This window comes from Lissotriton vulgaris, chromosome 11 (assembly GCF_964263255.1).
Source record: "Lissotriton vulgaris chromosome 11, aLisVul1.2, whole genome shotgun sequence".
Lineage (NCBI taxonomy): Eukaryota > Metazoa > Chordata > Amphibia > Caudata > Salamandridae > Lissotriton > Lissotriton vulgaris.
This window is the reverse complement of record NC_141699.1, coordinates 525,717,761-525,745,279: the sequence shown is the minus strand read 5'-3', so window position 1 is coordinate 525,745,279 and position 27,519 is coordinate 525,717,761.

The following is a 27,519-nucleotide window of genomic DNA, read 5'->3' as shown; positions in this document are numbered from 1 at the left end:
GATTTAGTTGAAAAAAGGGAGAAAAAAGTGGGAAAGAGGAGGGTAGGAGCGCTTTGAGGTCTGTAGGGTGGTTGGGGCGTTCTATAGTGGGAGAGTGAACCAAAGTATTTACCCCTACCGGTGTGAAAGTGCTGTTTTTCCCACTGTGAGATGGTGCTGAGGTGAGGTGCTGGTACACTCAGGGATGAAAGCATGTGTTTAAACTGTGAGCTGAGTGCTGTAAACTGATGTGCTCTGGGCTCTGTAGCACACTGGCTGAAGCGAAGTATTTACCCCTACCATTGTGAAAATGCTGTTTTGCCCACTGTGAGATGGTGCAGAGGTGAGGGGCCGGTGAACTCGGTGATGAAAGCGTGTGCCTAAACTGTGAGCTGAGTGCTTTGTTGCATCCTGTTGAAGCGAAGTATTTCTCCTTACTGGTGTGAAAGAGCTGTTTTTCCTAGAGTGAGATGGTGTTGAGGTGAGGTATCGGTAAAGTCAGGGATGAAAGCATGTGCTTAAACTGTGAGCTGAGTGCTGTAAACTGATGTGCTGTGGGCGCTGTAGCATAATGGCCGTAGTGAAGTATTTACTCTTACCAGTGTGAAAGTGCTGTTTTGCCCACTGTGAGATGGTGGTGAGGTGAGGTGCCGGAATACTTGGGGATTAAAGCGTATGCCTAAACTGTGAACTGAGTGGTCTGTAGCATACTGGCAGAAGCAAAGTATTTACCCTTACCGGTGTGAAAGTTCTGTTTTGTCTAGAGTGAGATGGTGAAGAGGTGAGGTACTGCTAAACTCCGGCTGTAAACTGATGTGCTCTGGGCGGTGTAGCATACTGGCTGTTGTAGCATATGTTTGCAGGTGGTGTTAGTATGCCTATAGAGTATAGCGGGAGTGAGAAGCAAACTACTCACTGGTACCGTTCTGAAGACTCAGGGATGAAACTGTGAGTCTATTACTGTAAAGTGATGTTCTGTGGGTGCTGTAGGATACTGGCCGCTGTAGCATACCAGTGCAAATAGTGTTAGTGTGCGATTATACTATACAGGGAATGGGAAATAAACTTCTCACCCCTACCGGTTTGAAGACTCAAATTAAGGGTTTTAGGAAGCAGGAATAAAGAAATAATTGTGAAGAATAAAATGCTGAATGTTGCAATGCCACAGAAAAAAAATGGTGAAATAAGATGTGTCTAAGAAAGTGGCTGTATGTAATAAAGGGATGGAGTTTGAACATTATAGTGGAGAGGTGTGGCTCACTGGTTAGAGGTGGCAGACCTGTAAGCAGAGAACGGCCCGGGACCAGGGTTCAATTCCCGACGCGGCAGGGTCGTGGACCAGGGGTCAACGGACTCGATAATTCTCGCCTCAGTGCCTACTCTAACCAGGGAACACACTCGGTAACTCTGGGCATTAAGCTTGCCTCATCTCTACAACGGCCCCCCACAGACGCTGGGGATGCCTGGTTTCACCCTGGAGATACCCAGAAAGGGACCATCTCACAGGGAAAACCAGGACGGGTTCCCCAGCGGTCTACAGAGCCAGGACACTCGGGTAGAGTAACAGTGCGCTTTACAAGAATCCCATATTTATAGAAAGTGTCTTTATTTAAGTGACATAATTGGACCCACTGGTACAAGAGTTAGGGCATCTAAGTGATGCAAAGTAGAACCACTTCTGCTGTATTCAGTCGTAAGCTCCTGCATCAGTGAATTGCATATTACATGTTACAATTGTATGTGACATAAACAATAGCTATTACACTTGAATGACTCTACATTCTATAAGAAAAACAAAGGTAGGATACGATTACCACATGTATCCTTTAAGAAAATAAAGAAATAAAAAAGACATTTCAAAATGTAATCATCAAACTTTTTAGGTACCTTGGCAGTGCTCTTTTGTAACAGAAAATTATCAACAGTAGAATAGTTAGCAATCTGTTGTATAGTAGATTCAATGTGGTGCCTGTCAGAATTGGTACTAGTTCTACCCACATTGGAACTTTGAGGATGAATACAAACATTGCGCTTCTGAGAAACACATTCGGTACATTTGTAGTGAAGCCATACATTATTGTCTTCAGCTGTTTCAAGAAAACATTCTTGTGTAGAGAGCTAAGGCATCGAGCTGACACAAACTCCAACCGCTTCTGCTGTAGTCAAATCGAAGCTCAAGCATCAGTGAATTGCTCATTATATGTTACAGTTCAATGTGACATGCAAAATAGCTATTAAACATGAATTAATAAATTGTATAATGAAAATAAAGGTAATTTACGATTACCACACTGTGCCAACTAGTTCCTAAACAAAGTCGTCTTTTTTCATTTTTATCGTGAGGTTCTGAGCAGAGGCTGAGTATCGGTAAGTTTGTGTGAAAGGGTTTTTTGGATAACAGGCCCGCAGAGAGGCGTGTGCACAAAGAATAGACATGGTTTCTAAAGAGGTGTCGGGTTTAGGCTAATTTAGAAAGTAAATAGCGTTTTTGCATAGGCCATACATCACCGATCCCTGGTTAGAGTGGAGACGTAAGGGGCAATAATGAAGATAGAGTTCAAATGTCTGAGAATACTTAGAAAGTTATTATATCACAGTAGGAGGATTGAAGTGTACTATAAAAAATTTGAAGGAAAAAGTAAAAAAAGATGGAAAAAATCCATTCAAGAATAACGTGAGTTTCTTACAAGTTTTGGGGATTCCAGTCCAGAAGTTCTTCAGCGGCTTGAGATGCGTAATGTTCCAAGAGGCTATTCTTGCCATAGTCTGAGAAAAGCGAAGCAATCCAATTCATATCCTCGAAGGGACAGTAATGTTTCTCGAATGTTGGAGCAGCAATTTAAATTGGCAGGCAATCTGCGATGTGAAAGGTTGCACATTGCAGATCTTTGGCGGCTGCGCAAAAATCCCATTCTGCTGCGATTCCTTTTTACATTGCATTTGCCATTGCTCCACTGCCAGAACAATCACGCTCATGGTTTTCAGGATAACATCTTACCTGCTGGATATCGGGAGCGATTGGTGGGATGTTGGCAAGGCATAGATCCATTCACCAGTCAATTGGGCAAATTTTGCAATCAAACAATGGTTGTACGCATATTGCATAAGCGTAGATAAATGTTATGTTGTAGCTAGCTCCGATAATAGATAGAGGCAGGTAGCCAAAAAGTTCTTCAGTTTTTTTACAGTATTGATGTAGCTTGGCATAGAGGCGCATTCTGTCAGACATAGTTGTTACCACAGAGAGCGTTGCCATTTCTAGAAGTAGGATTCGTAGTAGGATGGCCGCAAAGAGAGTGAGAATTATGGGCACTGTTCCTGTTATTCCAGAGATGATCGAATTAATGTAGTCTGATATTAAAAGAAGAACAGTTTGAAAGCGTGTTAGAAGGCTGTAGGAGACCGTGTTAAAAAAGTGTGCCAGAACTTGAGTGTGACATGTGTTCAAAATTGTGTACAAAAGGTGGTTCCTTTTTAAAAGGGAATGCATTTTACTTGAAGTTTGTGGTAGTTGCAGTCGATAAATTTCTTTTGCAGAAGTGAGGGAGACTTCTGTTCTGAAAAAAAGTGCTTTTAGTTTGGTTTGTTTCTTGAAATCTGTTTTCAAACTAGGAATTGAAGGCCAAGTTGAAGTTTGGGAGTTAGTTTGTGTGGGTGGGAATAGACATTGCCACAGGAAGTTACTATGTTTAAAACAGTAAGGACATGCGGTGTGCCAGCTCACATTCCACAGGAGTACATGTTATTGAAAAGCAGATAACTGCAGTTAGAAAGCTGTGTGAATGTTGGTCTGATTGTAAGAGTTGGCGTCCTTTTAAGAAAGGACGCAAGATTGGGGGCTGTAAGCTTAGAAGCGCTGTGTAGTTGGACATTCTTGGATAATAATGAATGACTGACATTGTTTTCGCACTTTTCACCTGTGCAAAAAACTTCTGTATGCTCGTTAAGACAGCGATATGTAAATGGGAGAAACCACTGCTTGTGAATAAACGCACTACCGTATATAATAACATTAAACATGACAAACAACATGTGCACCTAGCAGACACAACAACAGTACTTACTGTGGGAAACCTGGCTAGCCATGTATACAAACTAAACATGGCATGGCACCTCTGCCTCACAATGCAGAATGCGGGGAGAGATGTGAGCAAAGTATGTGCGAAGGTGGCAAGTAAATATTGATCATAAAAGTATATAATGCAAAGTCTTGAGGGGATGTGCCGGACGGAGTTGATCATGCAGAGCTCACACATGTACATGTACATGTCAACATACAATGATGGTCTATTGAGTGAAGTGGACAGTGGGACGCAATCATGATAGTACAGTCCGTAGGGAAGATTACGGAATGGTAGCGCATACGGGCCTCCACCCCCAAATGTTTAGGGTAGTCGGCTGGCTCGGCGTATGCAAGGCTAGCCTAGGGGTTTGAAGAAAGGGCACGTTTCTCTGGGTGTGGTTCTCTTCCGGATTGGCAAACGTGTCTGCCAGGTCTGCACAGCTTACACCGCCACAAGGCTGACGTCGTGAGCTAAGGTGGCTGCGTGAAGGATGCTTTCAGCGTGATGGTATCTAGAAAGTGTTTTTATAACCAACTCTAAGTCCCAACAGTGAAACGGTGTGTTGATTCCACAATGAACGATGTTAGAACTGCATTTGAGAGTGAAGCTGAAGGTACTCTCTTCGATCAGGTGTAACCAACTGTAGGTCCCAACAGTGGAACGGTGTCTTGATCCCACAATGGACGATGTCCGATATTATCTGCTCCTTGCGTCTCTCAGAAGTTTGTGTGTTGAGGTGCATCACACTCTGTGATTCCATAGCTAACTGCTGCACATGATTATTGGGCTTGGTTGACACTAGTCGGTGGAGCATATTGTGGAACAGCAGGTGGGAACAGTGAAATGGGGTCTTGATTCTATGATTGAGGATGTCATAAGTTAAAGTCTGTGATGATTTCTGTGTACCCCCTTGGATCAGGTGCAAACAACTCTGTGCTTTCAAATCCAACGTTAGGTGTTAATGACCACTGCATCTGGTCTAGACTGCGGTTCGCAGGTTTCACAATTTAGATTGAGTGGTGATTGTTTAATTACAGAATCCAGTATTTAAGTAATTAGAACATCTAATGAAACATACACAATATTGTTATTATTAGAACATTGGAATGTTGGGAGCTCCAGTGAAAACAATGGAGTAGCTCCGTGCTTATAATGGCTTGTATGAGTCTGTAGCTCCAACATAGCAAAGTTTTTTTGTTCACAGCTCTGGCTTTGAACAACGGGTTCAGGGAGCCTGAAAGGATTCCAACCCCCTTGCACTCCCTTAAGGCTTTGCTTTATTTGTTTGAACATTCTACCCTCTAGTGGCAGAATGTTCAGATAGCCTTCGTAGCTGGGCTATACGAGGCATTAAAGTCCCTCTCCATTGTTAAAGGCCCTCGCCTTCGGCTTAGGCCTTTAATGTTGGATGAAGGTACTCCCTTTGACTAGGTGTAAGAAACTCTATATACTTGCTTGAAGATTTTTTTTTAGATGAATTATAGGTTTAGTAAAATTACCACATTTATCTTGCAAGTCTGAAGGAACAGTGAATAGTGTAGACTGTGGACAGATGACGTATATATGCCCCACAGTTCACCTTTTGACACAGCCGTATGTGAAAGAGGGCCTACCATGTGCCAGTGGAAGCTTCTGGGCTGAGGTCTGCGAGCTCGAAAGGTTCCTGAGAATAACGCTGGGTACAGCGACACAGGCACACAACGCCCAGCCTGAGGTCCAGCACCGTGGAGTGCTCTATATACTACTAACACAGTAGTTCGACAGGTACCAACAGTGGAACTGTGTTTTTGATACCATAGTGGGCGATGCTAGAACTGTATCTGAGAGTGGAGATGAAGGTACTCCCTTGGAACAGGTGCAACCAACTCTAGGTCCAACAGTGGAACAGTGTCTTGATCCCACAATGGACGATGTCCGATATTTACCTGTTGCTTGGTTTTCACAGAACTCCCTCTGTTGAGGTGCACCAGACGCTGTGATTCCGTAGTTAACTGTTGCATATGATTATTGGGGTTGGTTGACTGCAGTCGCTGGACTACACCGCGGTACAGCAGGTCCGAACAGTGAAATGGGGTCTTAATTATATGAATGAGGATATCAGAAGTTAAAGTCTGTGATGATTTGTGTGTACCCCCTCCGATCAGGTGCAACCAGCTGTAGGTCCCAACAGTGGAACCGTGTCTTGATCCCACAATGGATGATGTTTGAACTGCATCTGAGAGAGGAGAAGAAGGTACTCCCTTTGACCAGGTGGAACCAACTCTAGGTTCCAACAGTGAAACGGTGTCTTGATCCCATAATGGAAGATGTCCGATATTACATTCTGCTTGGTTATTACAGAACTCTTTCCGTTGAGGTGCATTAGACTCTGTGCTTCCGCAGTTAACAGCTGCACATGATATTTAGGCATGGTTTACTGCAGTTGCTGGAGTACACAGCGGTACAGCAGGTCCAAACAGTGAAACGAGTTTTTAATTCTATGATTGAGGACGTCAGAAGTTAAAGTGTGTGAACATTTTTGTATACACCCTTTGATGAGGCGCAACGAACTCTAGGTACCAACAGTGGAATGGTGTGTTGATCACACAATGGACGATGTCCGATATTACCTGTTGCCGGTTTTTCACAGAACTCCCTCTTTTGAAGTGCATCAGACTATGTGCTTATGTAGATAACTGCTGCACATGGTTATTGGGCTTAGCTGACTGCTATCACTGGAATACACTTCTGTACAGCAGGTCAAAACAGTGAAACTGGGTCTTAATACTATGATTGAGGATGTCAGAAGTTAAAGGTTGTGATGATTTCTGTGTACTCCCTATGATGAGGTGCAAGCAACTCTAGGTCCCAACAGTGAAACAGTGTCTTGATCCCACAATGGACGATGTTAGAACTGTATCTGAGAATGCAGATGGAGGAACTCCCTTCGACTAGCTGCAACCAACTCTAAGTCCCAACAGTGAAACAGTGTGCTGATTCCACAATGGACGATGTTAGAAATGCATTTGAGAGTGGAGCTGAAGGTACTCTCTTCAATCAGGTGCAACCAACTGTAGGTCCCAACAGTGGAACAGTGTCTTGATCTCACAATGGACGATGTCTGATATTACCTGCTGCTTGCGTTTCTCAGAAGTTTGTGTGTTGAGGTGCATCACTTTCTGTGCTTCCATAGCTAACTGCTGCACATGATTATTGGGCTTAGTTGACACTAGTCGGTGGAGCATATTGTGGTACAGCAGGTGGGAACAGTAAAATGGGGTCTTGATTCTATGATTGAGGATGTAATAAGTTAAAGTCTGTGATGTTTTCTGTGTACCCCCTCGGATCCGGTGCAACTAACGCTGTGCTTTCAAATCCAATGATATGTGGCTGTGAGGTGTTAATGACCACAGCATCTGGTCTAGACTGCGGTTCGCAATTTAGATTGACTGGTGAATGTTTAATTACAGAATCCAGTAGTTAAGTAATTAGAACGTCCATTGAAACATACACAATATTGTTTTATTAAAACATTGGAATGTTGGGAGATCCATTGAAAACAATGGAGTAGCTCCGTGCTTATAATGGCTTGTATAAGCCTGGAGCTCCAACATTGCAAATTGTTTTTTGCTTAACAGCTGTGGCTGTGAACAACGGGTTCAGGGAGCCTGAAAGGATTCCAATCCCCTTGCGCTCCCTTAAGGCTTTGCTTTATTTGTTAGAACATTCTACCCTTTAGTGGCAGAATGTTCAGATAGCCTCATAGCCCTTCGTAGCTGGGCTATACTGGGTATTAAAGTCCCTCTCCCTTGTTAAAGGCCCTCTCCTTCTGCTTAGGCCTTTAATGCTGGATGAAGGTACTCCCTTCGACTAGGTGTAAGAAACTCTATATACTTGCTTGAAGAATTTTTTTTAGATGAGTTATAGGTTTAGTAAAATGACCAAATTCATCTTGCAAGTCCAAAGGAACAGTGAATAGTGTAGACTGTGGACAGATGAAATCCCAATTCGAATTGTTTTGATTTATTTATTGTACAGTTTTCTGTAATTTATGTTGTTGTATTTTGTAAAGAGGGAGTGAGAAAAGTATTGATGGTTGTGTGTGTGAGTACTGCCTTCAATTAACAATGCAGACAGTAGTGTTCACAATTCAGATCGAGTCGCTATTGTAGATGAAGCAGTAATGTGAGAGAAGAGATTTCTACAGTGCGCTCTGTCTGCACCACTTATACGTATCATTGCAGGCTCCGCACACATTTTCTTTGCTTTGCGTATTGCAAACTGTAGAGCTCAAGTCAATGCCAAGTGGCTGTGGGCCCTTGCTGAGCGCTTTCTCTGGCCTATACTGCAGACTTCACTGTTCACATTTGACAATGAGTCTGTATTGTAGATGATACAGTCCTGTAGGAAAAAACACTGCTCCAGTCCGCTCTGTCTGCACCACTCATACGCATCATTGTGGGCTCTGATCACATGTTTTTCGCTTTGTGTATTGCAAACCGTAGAGCTCAAGTTAATGCCACGTGGCTATGGGCCCTTGCTGAACGCTCTCTCTGGCCTATACTGCAGCCTTCAGTGTTCACATTTGACATTGAGTCGGTATTGTAGATGATGAAGTCCTGTAGAAAAATACATTGCTCCAGTGTGTACTATCTGCACCATGCACACGTATCATTGCAGGCTCCGCACACGCTTATTTGTTGCTTCATTTACGACAAACTGGGCAGCTTAAGTCACCTTATGTAGCTGTGCACATGCTGAATACTTTTGATGTGGCTATGTGAGTGCACTCGAACTGATGGAGCGTTTATGATATAATCTTTTGTGTATTATTTCAGATCTATTGATTGTGGGTCAGTATACCACAAGCTGTGGTTGTTTTACGATATAATTATTTCTGTATTATTTCACATCTACTGTCCCTACCTTACTATAGCATAAATTATTGATTCTTTTAATATTGAATCTCTGTGTGTGATCCAATGATTACTGTTGTAGTTGATGCTAGCAGCAACCATTCCCTGAAGGCTGGTTTACACTCACCCTACACGCATCCAGCACAGACATCACTGGAAATGTCTCCCTGGTATTAAAACGGAGTTGAGCGCACATGCCTGTACCCACTTCCACTATCTATCTGTGTCCGTGTGTTCATTATCTATGCATGATACTGTCTCTGGGCTGTACTATATTACATTGGGCTGTGGTCAGCGTATGCAACCATGTTATCTCTGGTATTGGAGAAAATTTTGGTAATGTAACTTTTAAGTGTATGGCTATCACAGGTGGAAGGCTACTTTACAGAGCATGAATATTGATGAAAATGATGGTTGCATGTTGTGTGAAGTGTAAGATATGTGTATATTGCAAAAAGTTTAGAACAAAGCTCTCTAAGCAGAAGAGGTGTGTCTAATGGAACAACTCCTGGTGGCCGACCACACTGGGAACAGCAACAACAACTATGGACCAGGCACGCAACCTAGGATTCATCCTTGACTCCTCCCTCTCCATGTCGAAGCAGGTCAACTCCATCTCCTCCTCCTGCTACAACACCCTCCACATGCTCCACAGAATCTACAAATGGATCCCGACCAAAACCAGAAGAACGGTGGCCCAGACCCTCGTCAGCAGCAGGCTGGACTACGGCAACGCACTCTAAGCAGGAATCCCGCCCAAACACCTACAACGGCTGCAGTGCATCCAAAACGCCCCCGCCCGCCTGGTCCTCAACATCCCTCGTCGCAGCCACATCACCCCCCACCTAAGAGACCTGTACTGGCTCCCCGTCAACAAGAGGATCACCTTCAAGCTCCTCACCCATGCACACAAGGCACTCCACAACACCGGACCAGCTTACCTGAACAGCAGACTCTGCTTCTACACCCCCGCCCAACAGCTCCGCTCCGCCAACCTCGCCCTCGCCGCCATTCCACGCATCCAACGAACAACCTCCGGTGGCAGATCCTTCTCCTTCCTTGCCGCCAAGACCTGGAACACCCTCCTTACCCATCTGCGGCAGACCCACGACCTGCTCAATTTCAGAAGACTCCCCAAGACCTGGCTCTTCAAGCAGTAGCAGCACCCCCTCCCCCAGCGCTTTGAGACCCTCACGGGTGAGTAGTGTGCTTTACAAGATATTGATTGCTTGATTGATTGATTGATGAAATTAAGTACAGATATTGACTAAAATGTGTGTAATTTTCGAACTGTTACAATGAGAAATGTTATGAACTAATTAAATGCTTTTCTTTTATGGTCAAATGGAATCGTGCAGCCAGTGCGCAATGAGATCGCACCCAATGTGATTTTGAGAAAATATATTTACTATAATATAAGTTTATTACAGTTAGAAATATATAACTGTTTAAAATGTTTTTAATTATCACTTGCTCTCACATACACTTTTAGGTTTAAAGTATTTTATTCGGCATAACACGTTGGGACAAACACACATCTTCAAAAGGCAATACGACAGGGCAGAAATAACCCCCAAATCTCAGGTGCACCATCAGCAAAGATTATCATGACGGGTTATGCCCCCACAGAAATACATGATATGTGCTGTCACAGCATGGAATGACTTTCCCCGCGCAACCCTTCCCAAACCCCAAACAACCCAACTCCCTCCTCCCAACCCCCCTTCCCCTCCATCCCCACCCACCGTCCAGTGCACAGTCCCCAACCAAAAAGAAAAATACATCGAGGCCACGTACCTCCGGGAGAAGAAGTCCAGTAACAGATCACTGGGCAGGCTCTATCGGGCTTGGAAGCCGCAGAAGGCGGAGGTACCTAGGGCAGGTGAGTTCCCTAAATTCCGTAAGCAATAGGGAATGAAACGGTTGCCAGAGCTCCCTGAATTGTTCCACATCTCCCGCCACTGTGAGGGACATTCTCTCCATACCCAACACATGCCACAACCTATGATGGAGGGTATCGTAGCAGTGTGCCAGTGTATTAAAATGTTTTGGACTGCAGAGCCTAGAGCTATCGCTATCTGTCTGCCCCTACGGGATCTAAGGGGGTACAACAGTCCGTTCGGAAGCCCCAACAAGGTATAAGCAGGGAAGCGTGTTTAAGTCTGGCAATAGCAGAGACCACTTCCTCTATCCGGATGTCTCTATCCAAATATTCCGCCTGCAAAGGATCCAGTGACGGCAACGTGACCGAATCCAAGTAAGCAGCCATAGCCATCTCGTCCGGTGGCTCTCCCGTGTAGAAGTCTTTATAAAAGTCGCAGAAAACGGCCGCGATCCGAGCGTCCTCCGTCTCTACGTTCCCTGCCTGGTCAGAAATGTCCTTAACCAGTTGATGCTGACGCGTCACCCAGAGCCTGTAGGCCAGTAGTTTACCACAACGGTCTCCTCCGGTATAAAAAGTGTGACGCAGCCGGAGCGCCGCATACTCCGCCCGGTCAAGATCCAGTGCTGCCAGGAGCTTCCTCGCTTCCTTGAGCTGCCTCCAGATCCTGTGAGCCCCAGTCCTACGATGTATCTGCTCAAGTTCTCTAACCCGACCCGTAAGTTCATCTCTCTTGGCTTGCCGTTCTTTGTTGTCCCCCGAGGAAATCGCCAAAAATTCCCCTCGAATCACCGCCTTTAGCGCCGCCCATTGCGTAGCCCGGCTAGTGTCAGCGTTGTCATTATGGGATTGATAGTCCCGGATCGCCTCCTCAATGCGGAGCACCACCTCCTTCCTAAGTAACAGCGTGTCACGTAGACGCCACGTCCTGGGCCGAGAAATGGCTGGCGGCAAACACAACGTGGCCTCAACTGGGGCATGGTCCGAAAGGGAAATCACACCTATCTCTGACCCCGAGGTCAGCGCCCGCACCGGGGAGGTAACCAAAAGGTGGTCCAACCTCGCATATGTCTTGTGCGCATGGGAGTAGTACGAATAGTCCCTGTCCGCGGGGTGCATGTGTCGCCACAGATCCAAAAGGTCAACCTCCTCCAACTGAGCCCTACGGTCAGCGGAGAACTCCCCGACCTGCGGGGAGCGTTGCGCTGATCTATCCAGCGCAGAGTTAAAGACCATATTGGAATCACCGCCAAGTATAATATGTCGGTCCTGGGAAGACGTAATGTCCTCAATCGCGGTCTGTAGGAAACGATCCTGCCTTTCATTAGGACTATACAGGGACCCAATCGTGAACAGAAGGCCCCCTATTTTAAACCGGTATGCGAGTAGCCTGCCCTTCTGTTCGGCGAAATTGTGGAGGACCTCTCCCCTAAAGTGTCGGACCACCAGTATCGCCACCCCAGCCGTTTTAGTAGTACAAGAGGAAAAGAACTGTGACGGGAACTTATGAGAACGGAGTCTGTGCGTGTCTTGTGACAGTAGGTGCGTCTCCTGGAGAAGACAAATGTCCGCCTGGGTATTCTCCAGAAGTGAGAGCACAGCCCTCCTCTTGACCGGATTATTCAGAACCCGGACATTCAGGGTCACAACCTTGCAAGTGTCAGGAGGCATGCGAAAGGGTGTAGCAGAAAGCAATGGGCCCCCCTAGCCACAGGGCAACCAGGGCACAAATGCTGCCGTGTGGTAGAAGTGACACAATAATGAGCAAAGCACTATCATGAGTGGGGCAAAAATGACCAATCAAAGCCAGAGGCCTAACCAAAGTCCAGAAAGCTATAGACCAAGACATGTACTGGATAGCCCACCCTTTCCCTTCCCAATTCTCCAGCAAATTAACAAGAAAGTCAAAGCTGTAAGTGCAGCAGTCAATTCTGTAGAAACCAAAAAGCACATACATTGCCTGAATAACAAGGAACCCCATTGTGCACTGGACGACCCTCCCCCTTCCCCACCAACACCCGGATCCCCCCCATGTCTGTCCCATCCCCTTCCCAATCCCCCACGAACTGCTCTCCCCCCGCTCCAACTGCCCAACTGACCCCAGTCCCCACCCGCAACTGGGACCGTCACAACAACCCCGACCCCACCCACCCATTCCCCCAACAACCCACCAGAAACCATTGTCCAAGTCCGGTCCGAAGCGGACAAGCCTGTGGAAAGTCAGAGAAGTGGACGTCCAGCCACTACGCACATCCCCGCCCCCCCGAACCCCCAAACCTGCATTACAGTCATGGCAATGTCGATCTCCCCCCGGAGTTCATTCAGGCTGTCAATGCGACTTCATTTGTCACCGTGATGGTGGCTGCATCTCGCATTGCGTCGTCCAGGTCTGCAGCTGCAGCAGGCGAACCCGGTCTCGTTGTGGAGGCCGAGGACCGCCGGCCGGGGATCGTCTGCCAGCCATCCCTGGTGATCCGGCGCTGGCGAGGTGTGAATGTTCCGTCGTCCATAGCAGTAATACCCAACACCCCACATGTATCCTGAAGGGAACGCAGCTGATGTAGAGTCCCATTCCACCGGAAAATAAGGCGGAAAGGATGCCCCCAGGAGTATTGAGTGCCATGCTACCGAAGAAAATCAGTCGCAATTTTAAAGGCCTTGCGTTTCTGCAGGGTGGATGCTGCGAGATCCTGGTAGAGTGCCACCCGGTGACCCCTAAATTCCAAGGACGATCTCTTCCTTGCCTCGCGAAGAATCCGTTCCTTCAGGGGATAATCTGGCAGGAAGGCCAAAATGTCAGGGGGGGTGCCGAGGCCCGGCGCTGTAGGCCCACTCTGTGCGCCCTATCGATCCGAATGGGGAAGTCGGCTGATTCACCCAGCACCTCTCTGAATAAGTCCCGTAGGTACGCAGCCACGTCCTGCCCCTCTTCTCGGGAAGGAACTCCCCGGACTCGGATGTTGTTCCTCCGGGAACGGTTATCAAGGTCCTCGATATGCAACTGAAGATCAAGATTCTGGTCCCGTAGCCGTATAACCTCTTGCTGTAGCTGCGTGATTTCTTCGTCCCTGGCATGGCCAGCGCTTTCCACCGTTGCCACTCTCTCTCCTAGTCCATCCACCTCCCGTCGTATCTCCCGGACCTCGCCCGCCACCTCCTGCTTGAGTGTTTGGAAGTCGTCCCGCAATGTGCCGAAGAGGGACTCAAGGAAAGATCTTGTGACCGGGGGCTCCCCTCCACTCGCTCCCTGGGAGCCACCCGGGAGACTCGGAGACGGCTGTCCCCTATCCTGTCTCGTGGCGTTCCTGCCTAACATGTCCGGCAGGGTGCGATCCCCCTTCTTGAACCCTTTGTTGTTCGCCATTGAGTCTGCTAGGGCACCTTCCGGAATGTTCAGAGGGGCCTTGTCCAAGCCACAGGTCAACACTCAATCCAGGCCAACAACCTAGGGGCCGGTCCGTACTGCCAGCAGGCCTCCTCCGATGAGCAATGGAGCGGCCGCTTTTCCGTTCAACCCGGGGACTGGCGTCCCACCCGAGTCTCCAGGCCCGACCGGCCTAATCCTGTTCCCATGACCACCACGGCCGGCACCACAGGCGCAATTCTCGGCTCTTTTGCTCCTCAGATGGCCCCCCTCGAACCGGTCCGGTATATCCTTCTCAGGCACGTCAGCAGGGGGGACCGCGCCAACTTTCAGCGTCCATGCAGGTCATATTACCCCAAACGCCTCCCTTCCAGCCCCTCAAAGGCGATGAGTCGGTGTCTGGTGAGGGCCGACCCTGGAGGGACGCATGCCGCCGAGCCCCGCCACAGCCAGCCGGTAAAACGTCCACCACTGCACCTCCGGAGCTCCCGGAAAGGCAAACCGCAGTCTCGGCGCCACGTGCGGGGTCTTCCTGGGTGGCAACACCAAGTCACTCGACCCCCTTCACGGCACTTGCGAATCCAGGGGGTCCTGCCGATGGGCTGTTGAGTAAACGCCACTCCTCGCGACCTCCAGTGCCCCCGCAGCCCGGGGCATAGGCCAAAGCCACGGCCTCGCGTAGTGTCCGGACCCGCAGCTCCCTCCTCCGACGCCCCGCTTCCGGGCGCCAAGCTGCGCAGTTCCTCGGGGTTCGCCACTGGGTGGGTTGCTGTGACGATGGTCGGGGTCAGGTGGGAAGAAACAGCGGCTCCTCAAGCAGCTCGCCTCTGGAACTCGCTCCCCCGCGACTTGCGACTCGAATCACAATACCTGCACTTCAGGAAGCAGCTAAAGACTCACCTTTTTCCTTAATAATTTTAAACCTTCCCCTTATTCTGAGTCTCTGTCCCTCCTCCCCCCCTCCCTGTTTTCTGCCCCTGGCCCGCTTTACTGCAGAGTTAAGGTTCCTAGCGCTGGGATACCTCAGGGTGACTATGCGCTCTATAAAAATAAATAATAATAAATATTAATAATAATAAGATACCAAGGTAGACGGCCGCCAAAACCAAGCTCCGGCTCCACTTCCGCTCCGGGCCTAAGGCCCTTCTCGTTCCCGGCTGGGACTCCGGGACTGTTCAACCTCCGATCCCTGCGGTTTCCGCCCTCACAGCCGTCACACTGATGTTCGGCGCTTATATCTCGCTAAGCACAGCGTCCCGGGGGGAGATCAGCGCTAGATTAGTAGGTTAAGGGCCCAGGGCCGGCGGAGCTCACAGCGAGTGCAACCACTCAGCCCGCCATCTTGGCCACGCCCCCTCACATACACTTTTAAAGTTATTTAGATATAGTTTTGAGAAAAAAAATGAGGAAATGGCGTATTAGAAAAAATATAGGTTTTATAAATGTTAAAATATGAAATTAACATTTAAAAAACCTTGGAAATTCACTGAAAAAACATAGGTTTTAGTGACGTTATAGTTAGTTGGACATTGGACTCATGTAAAACCAGAGAAATTTGCCAGTTATAGTTAGTTGAGCTAACTATAACTCGAGCGCCCGCAATGCACTGCTGATGACGTCACATATTACATCACTCATGACATGGTCAGTGACATCAATGATGACATCTCAATATATATATATTTAAACTGCATACAAAATATATATATATATATATATATATATATATATATATATATTTATATTGGTTGGCAATATCTTTTCTATTGTTGTTCACTTCATGCTTCATTTATTCTAATGTTTTGTTGATATTGTACATTTCAATATTATTCTTTTTGATGTTATATATTGTTCAATATTTTTTAAGACAATATTTGTGCAGTCAATATAGTTTCTCAGTATTTTCTTTTGGTAATGTCTTTTCAATATACACAATATCATTATTCTTTACAGAATATTTCCTCAATTATATTTGTGTATCTCAATAGTTCTGTGGTCTCTATTGTCTCAAAGATGCATCTGTATATATACAGCCTTAATACTCTGTGCAGGAGACTCACAGCTTTTACACTTTTAGCTTCTGATAGGAGGATATATATGGGTGGGGAGAACACAAAAATGGGAACAGTACAAAGCATGCTGGTACCCAAGGTTGGATGTCTGGTTATTCAACATAACATCCACTGTTATACGGCTACACAACTCCACCTTTTGCAGAGTGGCTGCAAGAGAAGACCAAGAAGCGATGGTGAACGATAGACCACACTTTGGTTGATAAAACGTTATGGGTGTCTCTAGGATTCCGGAAGCAGCGACACCATGGGATCCTGACTAAGTTGCTGTTCCTCTTCAAAGTTTGGATTTTAGATTGTCTGTAGAGGGATAAAGTGGTGTTTTCATATCCCTAATCCTTGACACCAATGTGGGCAGACATAGATTTTACACCAGGGTTACAGCTTTAGATGTTTGAGAACTGGGGATGGCAGGATATTTAAACCCAAAGACATGTTTAACAAACAGTAATTACAATGATTTAAAGTCTTAAAACAGGAACACTGACTGACAGACAAGTAGAGCATTATATACTCCCCAGTTCACCACTATGTACTACAACTTGAAGTAAGAATAAAAACCCTTGGGGCTTCATTGCTAAACCCATCCGAATATATATCCATATACATGAAAAAGGGTTAACTTATACCACATATGACCCTAAAGGCTGAATAGGAATTGTTAGAGATGTAGGCCTAACCAAAACAGGCACAACAACTTCATAATGTGGGAACAATTTGTGAACAATCTATTCAAAGACAGTAGGACTTAAGGCGCTGAGGGTTCTGATCATCACAGACAACATCGATGAGAAAAAGTAAGCAAATAAACAAAGCTGCATTTTCAAGAAAACATGAGACAATGGCTTTCTGGCCCCATTAGAACTAATTTTGAACTGGGGCAAGGGTTGTAAGGGGGGATGGTGTCTAAGCGACACTAGCTGGGTTAGAGGGTTTTCTTATAATACTTAGACAAGAATAGCTAGGTAGGGAGTTTTTCTTAGAATACTGTTGTGACAACTTTGGTGCTACCATAAGCTCCTAACTGATAGGAATATGCTCTAAGTCTGCAGCATTGAAGTTCGGGAGACAATAAATAAAATCAAGTAAAATATAGAGCACTTGTAAATGGAAAAATTACTGTGTGAAAAAGAAGTTTATTACCATTGGTTCAGGGTCACAATGCCCCTTATCCCCCACAACAATGATAATAAATGGCACATCACATTCTCCATAGATGCATATTCAGGGCCTCATTTATGAGGAATTGGCATAGGGCAGCACCACAAGGCTTCTTGCTGCACTGCCCTGCGCCAGTGTAAAAGGGCAAGAGTCACCTTATTTATGAAACATGGTGCATTTATGTCCTTTACCCATGAACAGCCACACAATTTGCTCAATGTAGGCCCCCTTGCACCATGGTGGAAGGGTACCTCAGTGCAGGCAGGATTGTTTTTGTACCGAAAAAGGCATCTTCCTGCATTTTGCGCTATATAAAATTTCCCCCCCAAAAAACGGAATCTGGGAAAGTGTCAAAATCCATGGGTGTTACGTGGGAAAACCCAATGCAACGTTCATGGCAGGCCTCCTTGATACAGAGTAAAGCAAGGCAGAAACTTGCACTGCTTTGTCTTACTCCATATCTATGAGGCCATGCAAAGCCGCACAGAATGGCTTTGCAACGCCTTGTCGATATGATTGAGATGTTTAGGGGGCAAGATGGCGGGCGGTCACTCGGCTGTGTAGGTTGGTGCTGTGAGCTCCTCTGGATAATCCCTTCTACTCAGTTGTAATTGCCACCGTGATAGTCGAAAATTGAAGCAAAAGTGTCTTATTCCGATAACGATTTAAATTTAAATAAATAAATAAATACATGCTGAGGCGGCTCACATAGTTACAGAAAAGACTTACGGGCAATATATTGTGGCTGTGGTTCGGGTCAACCCCGATTTGCTTCGGTCTCCAGCGTCTGCGTCTGCCTCATTGCTCGTTTGGAATTGTGGTCCCCAAAGTCGTTGCGAAGAATGCGACCGGGAAAGCACACATCCTGTCTGCGCAAGTAACTAGTTCCGGTAACGCTGCCAGCGGAGCGAAGGAGCTTCATGCTGCCTTTGGGGTGAGGAGGCAGTGGCTGGAGATGCAGGCAACCTAGAATGGACGCCTGCTCCTAGCGTTAAGGGGAAGCAGACCCTGCCCGCTCTGTTAAAACTGCAAGCAGGGAAAGCCAAGACGCCAGTGGGCGAGGAGGCAACAAGCGAGAGCAGCTGACCACATTGAAAATGCCGAAGGATGTGATCTTAGAATCGGCGGGGGCAGCTCCTACTCCTGTGATACCTGTGGTGAGTGCTGTGTAGGATGGCAGTGCGTTGACCCCTCCCCACGAGAAAAACGGCTTCAGGTCTCAGGAACACACTCAGATCAGTGTACTGGACTCTAATGACCCGTTCCTAACAATAACATAGTGCTTGTTGGGGGGAACAAAAAAGTCTTTGAAGGTGGTGATGAAGGGAGCAGTCAATCTCAGCCAAGTAATATTTGCTCTGTGAGCTGCACTATGGGAATTGCAGTGCCGCTTGTGCCAGCTATGGCTATCTCTATTCAACAAACTTCTGAACTGTCTAGTCAATGTACTGTTGATGTAAGTTCTGTTGTTCAAGGGGCTCGCCCAATTGGCTCCTCTGATGTCAATGGTTATATAAAGGAGCCCGAAGGGGAGATACATTTTACTGAATGTCGGATCACACAGGCTCATCAGAGGACGAAGGTCCAGACAAAGAATGGATAGCGATCCCGCAGACTGGCAGTCCATTGAAGCATCCAAGGATGAAATCTCGCCCCATGGCCCTCGCACGGTCCACAAAGCTACGAAATCGAAAGATCAAGGGGCTCTGGTCTCAAGTAAGGACCCGGGGTAGCTCGGTTCAATGATGTGGGACTAGTCCTTCTCCACGCAGCCTGGCTTAGTTGGTAACACCGGTGCTGTGTTTGGTGGTAGCATTGCCGACCATCCTCAGGTGCCATCTGGAGAAGTGACTTCATCAATTATTTATCAAACCATCATGACACATCGTGAGGACACACGTCAGGAGAGTGCCTGCACACAGGGTGCATGCCGTAGGATGCAAATCTCAATCTGAAGAGGATTGTAGAGGCTGAGGAACGGATCTCCACTCTGGAGGATGAACTGGCAACTCAGAAGGGACTTACAGATACGATTAAACTACAAAGGGAGGACATGCTCTGGAAATTGACTGGTTTGAAAAATAGAGCCAGGAGAAATAACTTAAGGATTTTGGGAATCCCGGAAGGCAGGGAAAGGTCGGACTCTAGGCAGTTTGTTGTGGAACTGTTTTCCAAAGCTTTCCCGGAGGTCACGCAGTGGGAATGGCTAGAGGAAGTTCAACGTGTGCACCGTTTTCCTTTCAAGCAAAAGCAGAACTCTGGCGATAAGCCGCGGGCAATGTTAATATATTTGAATAACTTTTTGGCTACGGAGAAGGTGTATGACCTAGCTAGGCCAGACAGGAAGAGGGTAGGGAAAGACTGTGAATTCTTTGTTAGACCAGACTTCTGTCCGGCAACTTTTGAGCGTAGGTGGCAGCTACGGCAGTTAAAAGCTTCATTTCAAGCAAAGGGAGCCCAAGCTTTCTTGCTCCGCCACTTTTGAAGGGGTTGAAAATAATCCACCAGGGCCAGACTAGGTTTTTCGTATCTGAAGTTCAGGCTAAGGAGTTTTTTAATTCTATTTAGTTAATAATGCTTGCTTCTTTGGTTCACCAAAGCAGGGGTTTTTTGACTTAGTATGACGGGGGCTGAGCCAATCCCTCTTTCTTGTTTTCTGTCTGGCTATGATTGGCTCAGATCCTCGGATGTTGGTTAAGTGGGAGGTAGGATCTAGGGGAGGGTGGGGGGGAACCAGCCTATTCCATCACAAGGACCTTGGTTCTGATGCCTCATAAGGGGGGTGGAAGGTTTGGAGGGGTTGGGGTGGGGAGAGGTGGGGTTCAGGGGTGGGTTTGGGTTGAAGGGGGTGGGTTTATGGGGGGTGAGTAAGGTGTTTAGTTTAAGCTGTAGTTGTGGCATTGTTAATAGCAGCGATGGCTCTATGCTAGAGTTTGTGATTAAAAAGCATATCTGTTTTGAGCGGAGATTATGATGCATGTTTTGTGTAAATGGGGCAGGGTGGATTGCCCTTAAGTTAATGGAACATCTGAGGCCTGAATGATGCGAAAAAATGGACCTTGCTCTCTAAAACGTTGCAAACTATGCAAGTGGAGGTTTTGTGTCCACAAGAGACACATATCCCATGGGGGAAGCGGGAATGCTTGAAAATTCCTGGTTATGATCTCGTAGCCTGTTCACATCAGACATCTATGATTTGAGGGGTGTACGATTTATGGGTCAAACTTGGACGACCCAGAAGTCATAAAATATTTAAATTTAGAATTAGCAGCATGGCCACACCCAATGTTTTTGTGTGGGGATTTGAATATCAACCTGGCAAGCAGTTTCAATTTGATAGGCAATCAAAAGTACTTAGGTAGGAAACCCCGGGTCTTCAAGGCTCTTCAGACTTTAATTTTGGAACATGGATTGGTTGATGCTTGGCACAGGCATAATAAAGATAATGATGGGTATACATTCTATTCTGCCCCCCACAATAAAATGGTTCAGCTGGACTATTTTTTTATATCTGATCAGTTGGTAGGGAGGCCTTTATTGCAGCATCACCAAGAATATTGTCGGATCATAATTCACTGATAGTCGAGTGTCCCTGGGGGCGGCTGGTCTGAGTACCTAGGCCATGGACATTCGAAAGAAAGCTACTTCTGGATCAATCTTATCGGGACCATGTGATAAAGTGGATAACCGAATTATTGAATATTAATAGGAAAACCGCTTCTGATTGCATAGTTTGGGACACATTTAAGGCCGCACTCCATGACGAGACTAAAAGCTTTGCAGCTCATCGATGGAAGATCATACAGGAACAGAACAAAGGTCATCTTGAGGAGCTGCGGGTGGCTGAGGTGGAACTAACATGCAATATTAAGGACGGCCTTAATACAGATCAGAGTCAGCAGGCATTGGCCATAACTAAGTCTAAACTGTTGGAATTCTTTGGTCAAGATCTGGCCGCAAAGTATGTGCAATATCGCATGATGATGTATTAGTTTGGGGAAAACTCGGGTAGTATTCTTGCCAAAAGACTGCAACAGAAAAGCGTTGCAAATCGAATCAGTAGAGTCCAGGATCAGCAGGGTGTTTTCCAGGATACCCAGGAGGGGGTCATGGATGTTTTTAAAAATTTCGATACTTTGCTTTATGAGGAGGAGAGTGGTAGACTTCAGAGTGAGACTTTGGCTGATGGCTTCCTCCAGAATATTGACACTCCGATAGTTACAGTGGGGCAGAATGAGGTACTTTCTGCTCCAATTACTTGGGTGGAGGTCGAGTGGGCAATAAAATCCTTGGCCAACGGGAAGGCTCCTGGCCCTGATGCCATTCCTTTAGAATTCTACAAGGCGTTTTCATCAGAGATCTGACAGGACATGCTGTCAGTCTTTAGGGCAGCTCAGGGGGGTGTTATGCCGGATTCCTGGTGCCAAACCACGATTGTTGGTTTTAAAAAAAGGCAAATCCGAGTTAAATCCTGCATCCTAGCGACCAATCTCACTTATAAATACTGATAGCAAAATAAATTCAAAAATGTTATCTTCTAGACTCGCAGAGGTTATAACCCTGTTAGTTTATTTGCAACAGCACGGGTTTGTTCTGGGCAGGGACACAGGTGATCATGTTTGGCGGGGCATTGCCCTATTAAATTGGGCTCAGACCACGTGGTCTCCCCTCGGAGTGATCCTGTTGGACGCCGAGAAGGCGTTCAACAGGGTCTCCTGGGGGTTTCTATGGGCAGTGCTCCGTTGGAAGGGCTTCAACACCGATTTTATTCAGGCCATTCAGTCACTATATATTTCCCCAGCTGCAACAATTCAGATCTCAGGGCTGGAGTGAGGGCATTTTAACATCAGCAGGGGCATCAGGCAAGGTTGCCCCTGCTCGCCCTTGCTCTCTGCTATCTACATTGAACCCTTTCTCATTAAAATCGAAGGGAACTTAAATATTCTGCTGGTTAGGGTCAGCTGTGCAGTGTAGAATATAAGACGTTGGCTTACGCTGACGATATTGTGGCTCTAACCAGCTGTGTCGGACCTGCCTGTGCAGCGCTAGAGATCCTTGCTGAACAATTTGGCTCATTATCAGGGTATAAGTTAAATATTACTAAAACGCAGGTTATTCAGTCAGCCGCCATGTCTCCCTCTGATGTTCCTGTTATCACTGAAGCAGTGTATTTGGAGGTCAAACTTTCTGACGCAGTTGCCAATCTTCCTGATTTAAATATTCTTCCAGTGATTGATTCTGTCAATGCTAAGTTGGAAAGATTGGACCATTTGCACTTGCCACTATACGGCCGCTGCAAAGTACTTAAAATGCTAGTCCTCCCAAAGCTCCTGTATCTGTTCAGGACTATCCCTCTGGAGCTCTCGCAAGTAAGCTTGGTTAGGGATGGGAGGATCTGTTATAGGTTTCTCTGGGGATACCGCCGGTCATGCAGGGTGGCCAAGTGGATTTATCTTCCTAGGGACAGAGGGGGCTGGGTGGTCCCCAATTTTTTATTATATTATCGGTCAGCCATGTTGCGACAATTTGGGCCCCTGTTGTTAGGTGACAGGCAGACGTTCCGCTGTCTAGTAGACCATCCATATGTGAGATAGGTTTGGGGGAGGCGGCTAAGGGTATTTTAATGCGTATATTGGAACCTAGTTATTTAAAAAAAATAAGGTTTAAAGTCATCAGGGCTATGTTTTCGGTCTGGCGTAAAATTAGTCACAAATGGGCTAGCTCGAAGGTTAATATCTATACACCCTTTAATGCGGTTGGTGTATTACCACCTATTTCCAGGATCGGGTTATCTTCAGATGGCAGCGATTGGGTTTGAATGTTATAGGTGATTTATGTTTTTTGTGGGCAAATGGCCTCTTTTTGTTCTCTAAGGGAAAAATTTCATGTAAATAGCCAGGATTTTTTCAAATATCTCAAAGTCAGAAGCTTTATTGATAAATATCATCATGATACCCCCACAATCTTTGATAAGCTTATTTTAATTGAATTAGCTCAAAGTAGGGCCAGAATAGGCACTTTTTATCAACATCTGTGATCAGGTCTTCCGGACGATCTTGACGCACAGAACATCAAGTGGGAGGGGAAATTGGGTAAGGTCGGGGTGGATATAAGGCCTGCATTGGAACTAGCAAGCCATGTCCTAGTCTCAGGTAGCCTACAGACTCAAAGTTATATGGCAATGTTTGACCTATATTACGCACCGTCAAAAATTACAAAGTGGGGTGGCCGCAAGGGCGATCGTTGTACTAGATGTGGACTTCAAGCGGCCGATGCAATACACATGCTTTATTTGTGTCCAAATTTGGGGGACTTCTTCCGTGAAATTGAGACCTTCATAAATAGGGTGCTTGGTATTCCGGTTGTGATCTCCCCAGAGATGGTAATAATAGGGTGTGAGTGCAGTGGGATAAATGAAAGATCGAGACATGTTGTGGCTTTCTTGTTTGTAGCGATGGCAATGATTCGGCTCTGTATTACGTCTCAATGGTTAAGTGTAGAAGCCCCCACTTTCTTGAATTGGAGAGCTAGGATTTTAGCTTTGTATAATCTGGAGTCCTCAGTGTTTCTACTAAGGGGGAGAAGGAGGTGGGAGTTGGTCTCTAAGATATGGGCCCCCTTTAGAGGCATGGTTTAAGTGCTGAAATTCTTTTGTGTTACAGAGTAGCGCCGAATGTCATCTATCTATTGATTTCTCGTTGAGTTTTTTTACTTTGTTTTTTGTATCCTACCCATTATGTCTTATAACTGATTGCTTACTTGATTTAAAAGCTCTAGTATTTTCTCCACTGTTTTCTCTTGAATTTCTGTTTTTGCTGTCTGTTTTTATATTTATGTGATTGATGCTTGCCACGACTTGTTTTGTTTCAAAAATAAAAAAAATAAAGTAAAAAAATAAATAAAACATGATTGAGATGTTTCGATTTTGTACTTATATCAGAAGCCCTTCAAGGAAAGATTTAGCACATGGCACTCTATTTTCCAGCTTTAGTGATCATACCATTCTTCTTTTATCAATGACAGTGGAGACCCCGAGTACAAAGTTTACAAAAAATAATCCAGAAGCCAACTTGACCTAAAGGAATGGGTTCCAATTGAGATGGGACAAAATCGAGAAGGCTAAAGCTGTTCCCCAAATCTAATCCAATTAAATGAAGAATGTATTAAATTGTTTGGTTCCTGACACTACTTCCAATTTTATCCTTTTAAAATTCTCGGAACTATTAGAAGAAGTTAAACTTCCTTTGACTTGTAGTAAATCTATAAATGCAGCACCTTTAAAGCATAGGTTCGATCATGCCTGCTCAAACCCATTGAAATACATCCATAAAGCTTTAAAAGTTCAACCAAGTGATCAAGCACTGATAAAGGCCCTTCATAAGGGCTACACAGCAGCTAGAAAAGCATGGGAACAGGCTTTGAGAGAGGAGGCCTGGGAAACTTTGAAACAGGTGGCACTCACCAAAAATAGTAGAGATTTTTGGAAAGTGATTAATGCCCCTTTTTCGAAAACTCCAAGGAGCCTACACTGGATTTTTAAGTTAGAGAAGGATGCTTGGGTGGCTCATTTTGAGCAGATTTTTGGCCATAAGGATAACATCATTGAGGATCCTTTTAGTATAGGCTGTGCACCAATGGTGCATCTTACATTTTCAATGGAAGAGATATTAATAGGGCTGAGCAAGTGTAATAAGGCAAAGGTTCCAGGACCGGATATGTTACTCTTTGTTAACAAATGTATTTAATGCAGTATCCAGATATGGCCCCTTACCCTCATGGAGAACTACTATAATTGTACTCATTTTCAAGAAGGGGTACAAAGTGAACCCTCAGAATTATAGGCCGATTTCCCTGTTGGATAGCTCTTCAAATCTTTTGGGTCGCTTGCTGCTAGACCGGCTGGAAGAGTGGGCTAGGGAGAAGAACATCTTGAACCCAGCCCAATATGGCTTTCAGAAGGGTAGGAGCATGATAGATCAGGGCCTGAATTCATCTTTGACCAAAGTAAAATATACTAGAGCTAAAAGTGGCCATATTTTATGGCTTTTATGGACCTAACAGCAGCATTTGACCGCCTGAGCCACTCGAAATTATAGAACATCATGGAGAAGATAGGGATTGATGCAGCAATATTAAATTGTATCCAAAAACTATATTCCCAAATTACCACATGCGTACAAGATGGCAAAAACGGGGAGTGCCCCCGCCCATTTCAGATCACAAGGGGTGTTACACAGGGCTGCGTCCTCACCCCATTTTTTCTGATCTATAGCAATGGGGTTGAGGCAGCACTTGTAGTTTCAAAATGTTCCACGTTTTGATATCATTGATGCGCCTATATTGGCTGATGCCAATGACTCGGTTTTAATCGCTAGAACGGGGGTGGCACTCAAACGACTGTTAACAGCCTATGTTATTTTATGACACCATTGGACCTGAGGGTTAATTAAACCAAATGTTTTATCCTAATATCAGGTGCACCATCATCTAAGAGAGTCCACAGTTTTACATAGGGCCCGCAGATTGGAGGAGGTAGATACTTTCCCTTATTTTGGAGTCTCATTTGATAAAGCCCGGACTTGGTCAAATATGGTGGAAAACAGGGCCCTGGGGATGGAGAGTAGTATGGCAGCCATCTCTTGCTTTAATAAGACATTGGACTCAAAACCAATTAACCCCATAAAAAAGATATACAGGGGAAAGACAATACCTGCTTCAACCTACGGAGCCAGCGTATGGGGTATGGTACCTATAGTTACCCTCCAAAAACTTGAGGATAGATTCTTTAAGAGAATTGTGTCCTTCCCTAGCTCATGTTCCAATTTAATTTGCCACCTAGAACTAGGTCTACCATTTGTGACTAACACCATAAAGCTCGCCCCAATAATGCTATGGCATTAAATATGAGAGTATAATCCACACTACTGTTATGTCAAATTACACCGCCCACAAAGGAGGGAGAGTATTCATATTGAGAGCAAATTGGGAACCTACAGCATAGATTTATCTTACTGAGATTTTGCATGAATTTAATCCCTCATATGATGGGTTTTTCAGCAGGGAAATTTATTCTTAATGAACTGACAGCCTGCCCATGCGATAATAGCTCTGAGCAGTCAGATCTTCATTAATTTTTTTCAGTGGTTTACAGAAGGAGCTAAGAGCAAAATATATCCTATTAATACTAAAACATTATAATTTTAGACAATGTCGACCTGCACTGTATTTCTTAAAAAAACTGTAACAATCCGTTTGTTTGCTATTCAACAGCTACTTTCCTATTGGCATGTATAAGGAGGAGGAAATGCTGTTGATTTAGTCATTTATTAGCTCTTGAGGGACTGTGTTGTAAATAACAGATTTATACAGAAGGATATTTGTGGTGGGCTCAATATGTTATCTTGTTAATCAATTGTTTTTCATGAGACAATTAAATCTGCATTAAGGATTCTGAGTGTTTTTAGGAATTGTGAATTATATGAATTGCGATTTTAACTAAATTTGTACTTTTATGAACTATGTTTTTAAGTGGATCGAATAAAGTGAACTGATTGATTTATTGATTGCGGTTTGCGCCACTGGAGCATCAAGTGATGCTCAGGTGGAGCACACCTTTCATAGTTAAGCCCCTTGGTATATACAGTGACATTTTTCATTATATTTGAGCCTTTTAAAAAAGGTGTAAGTTAAATTTGTGCAATAAATTAAAATCACATTCAAGATGCTTTGGGCCAGATGTACGGAAATTCAATTCTGCATTTCCTAAATAATGACTACATAGAAATCGCTATTTAGGTAATTCAAAATTATATGTATGACATTACAGATTTCCTCATTGCAATTCCCACAGGGTAGTAATCACTCCTGGGAAATTGCAATGAGGAAATCCCAAGCCATTCATACCAATGGGCTGGTTTTGCATTTGCAAAATCTTGATTTCCTGTTAGGAAATAGCTATTTTGAAAATGCTAAACCCAGGATGGTTATGGGCTCGAAGGTCCCAGCGTACAGCACCCCAAAAATAGAGGTGCATGTTCAGACCACACATATGCCTTAGAGGCTTAGATGATCAAAACAACGAACAAGGGCTTTGACTCACCTA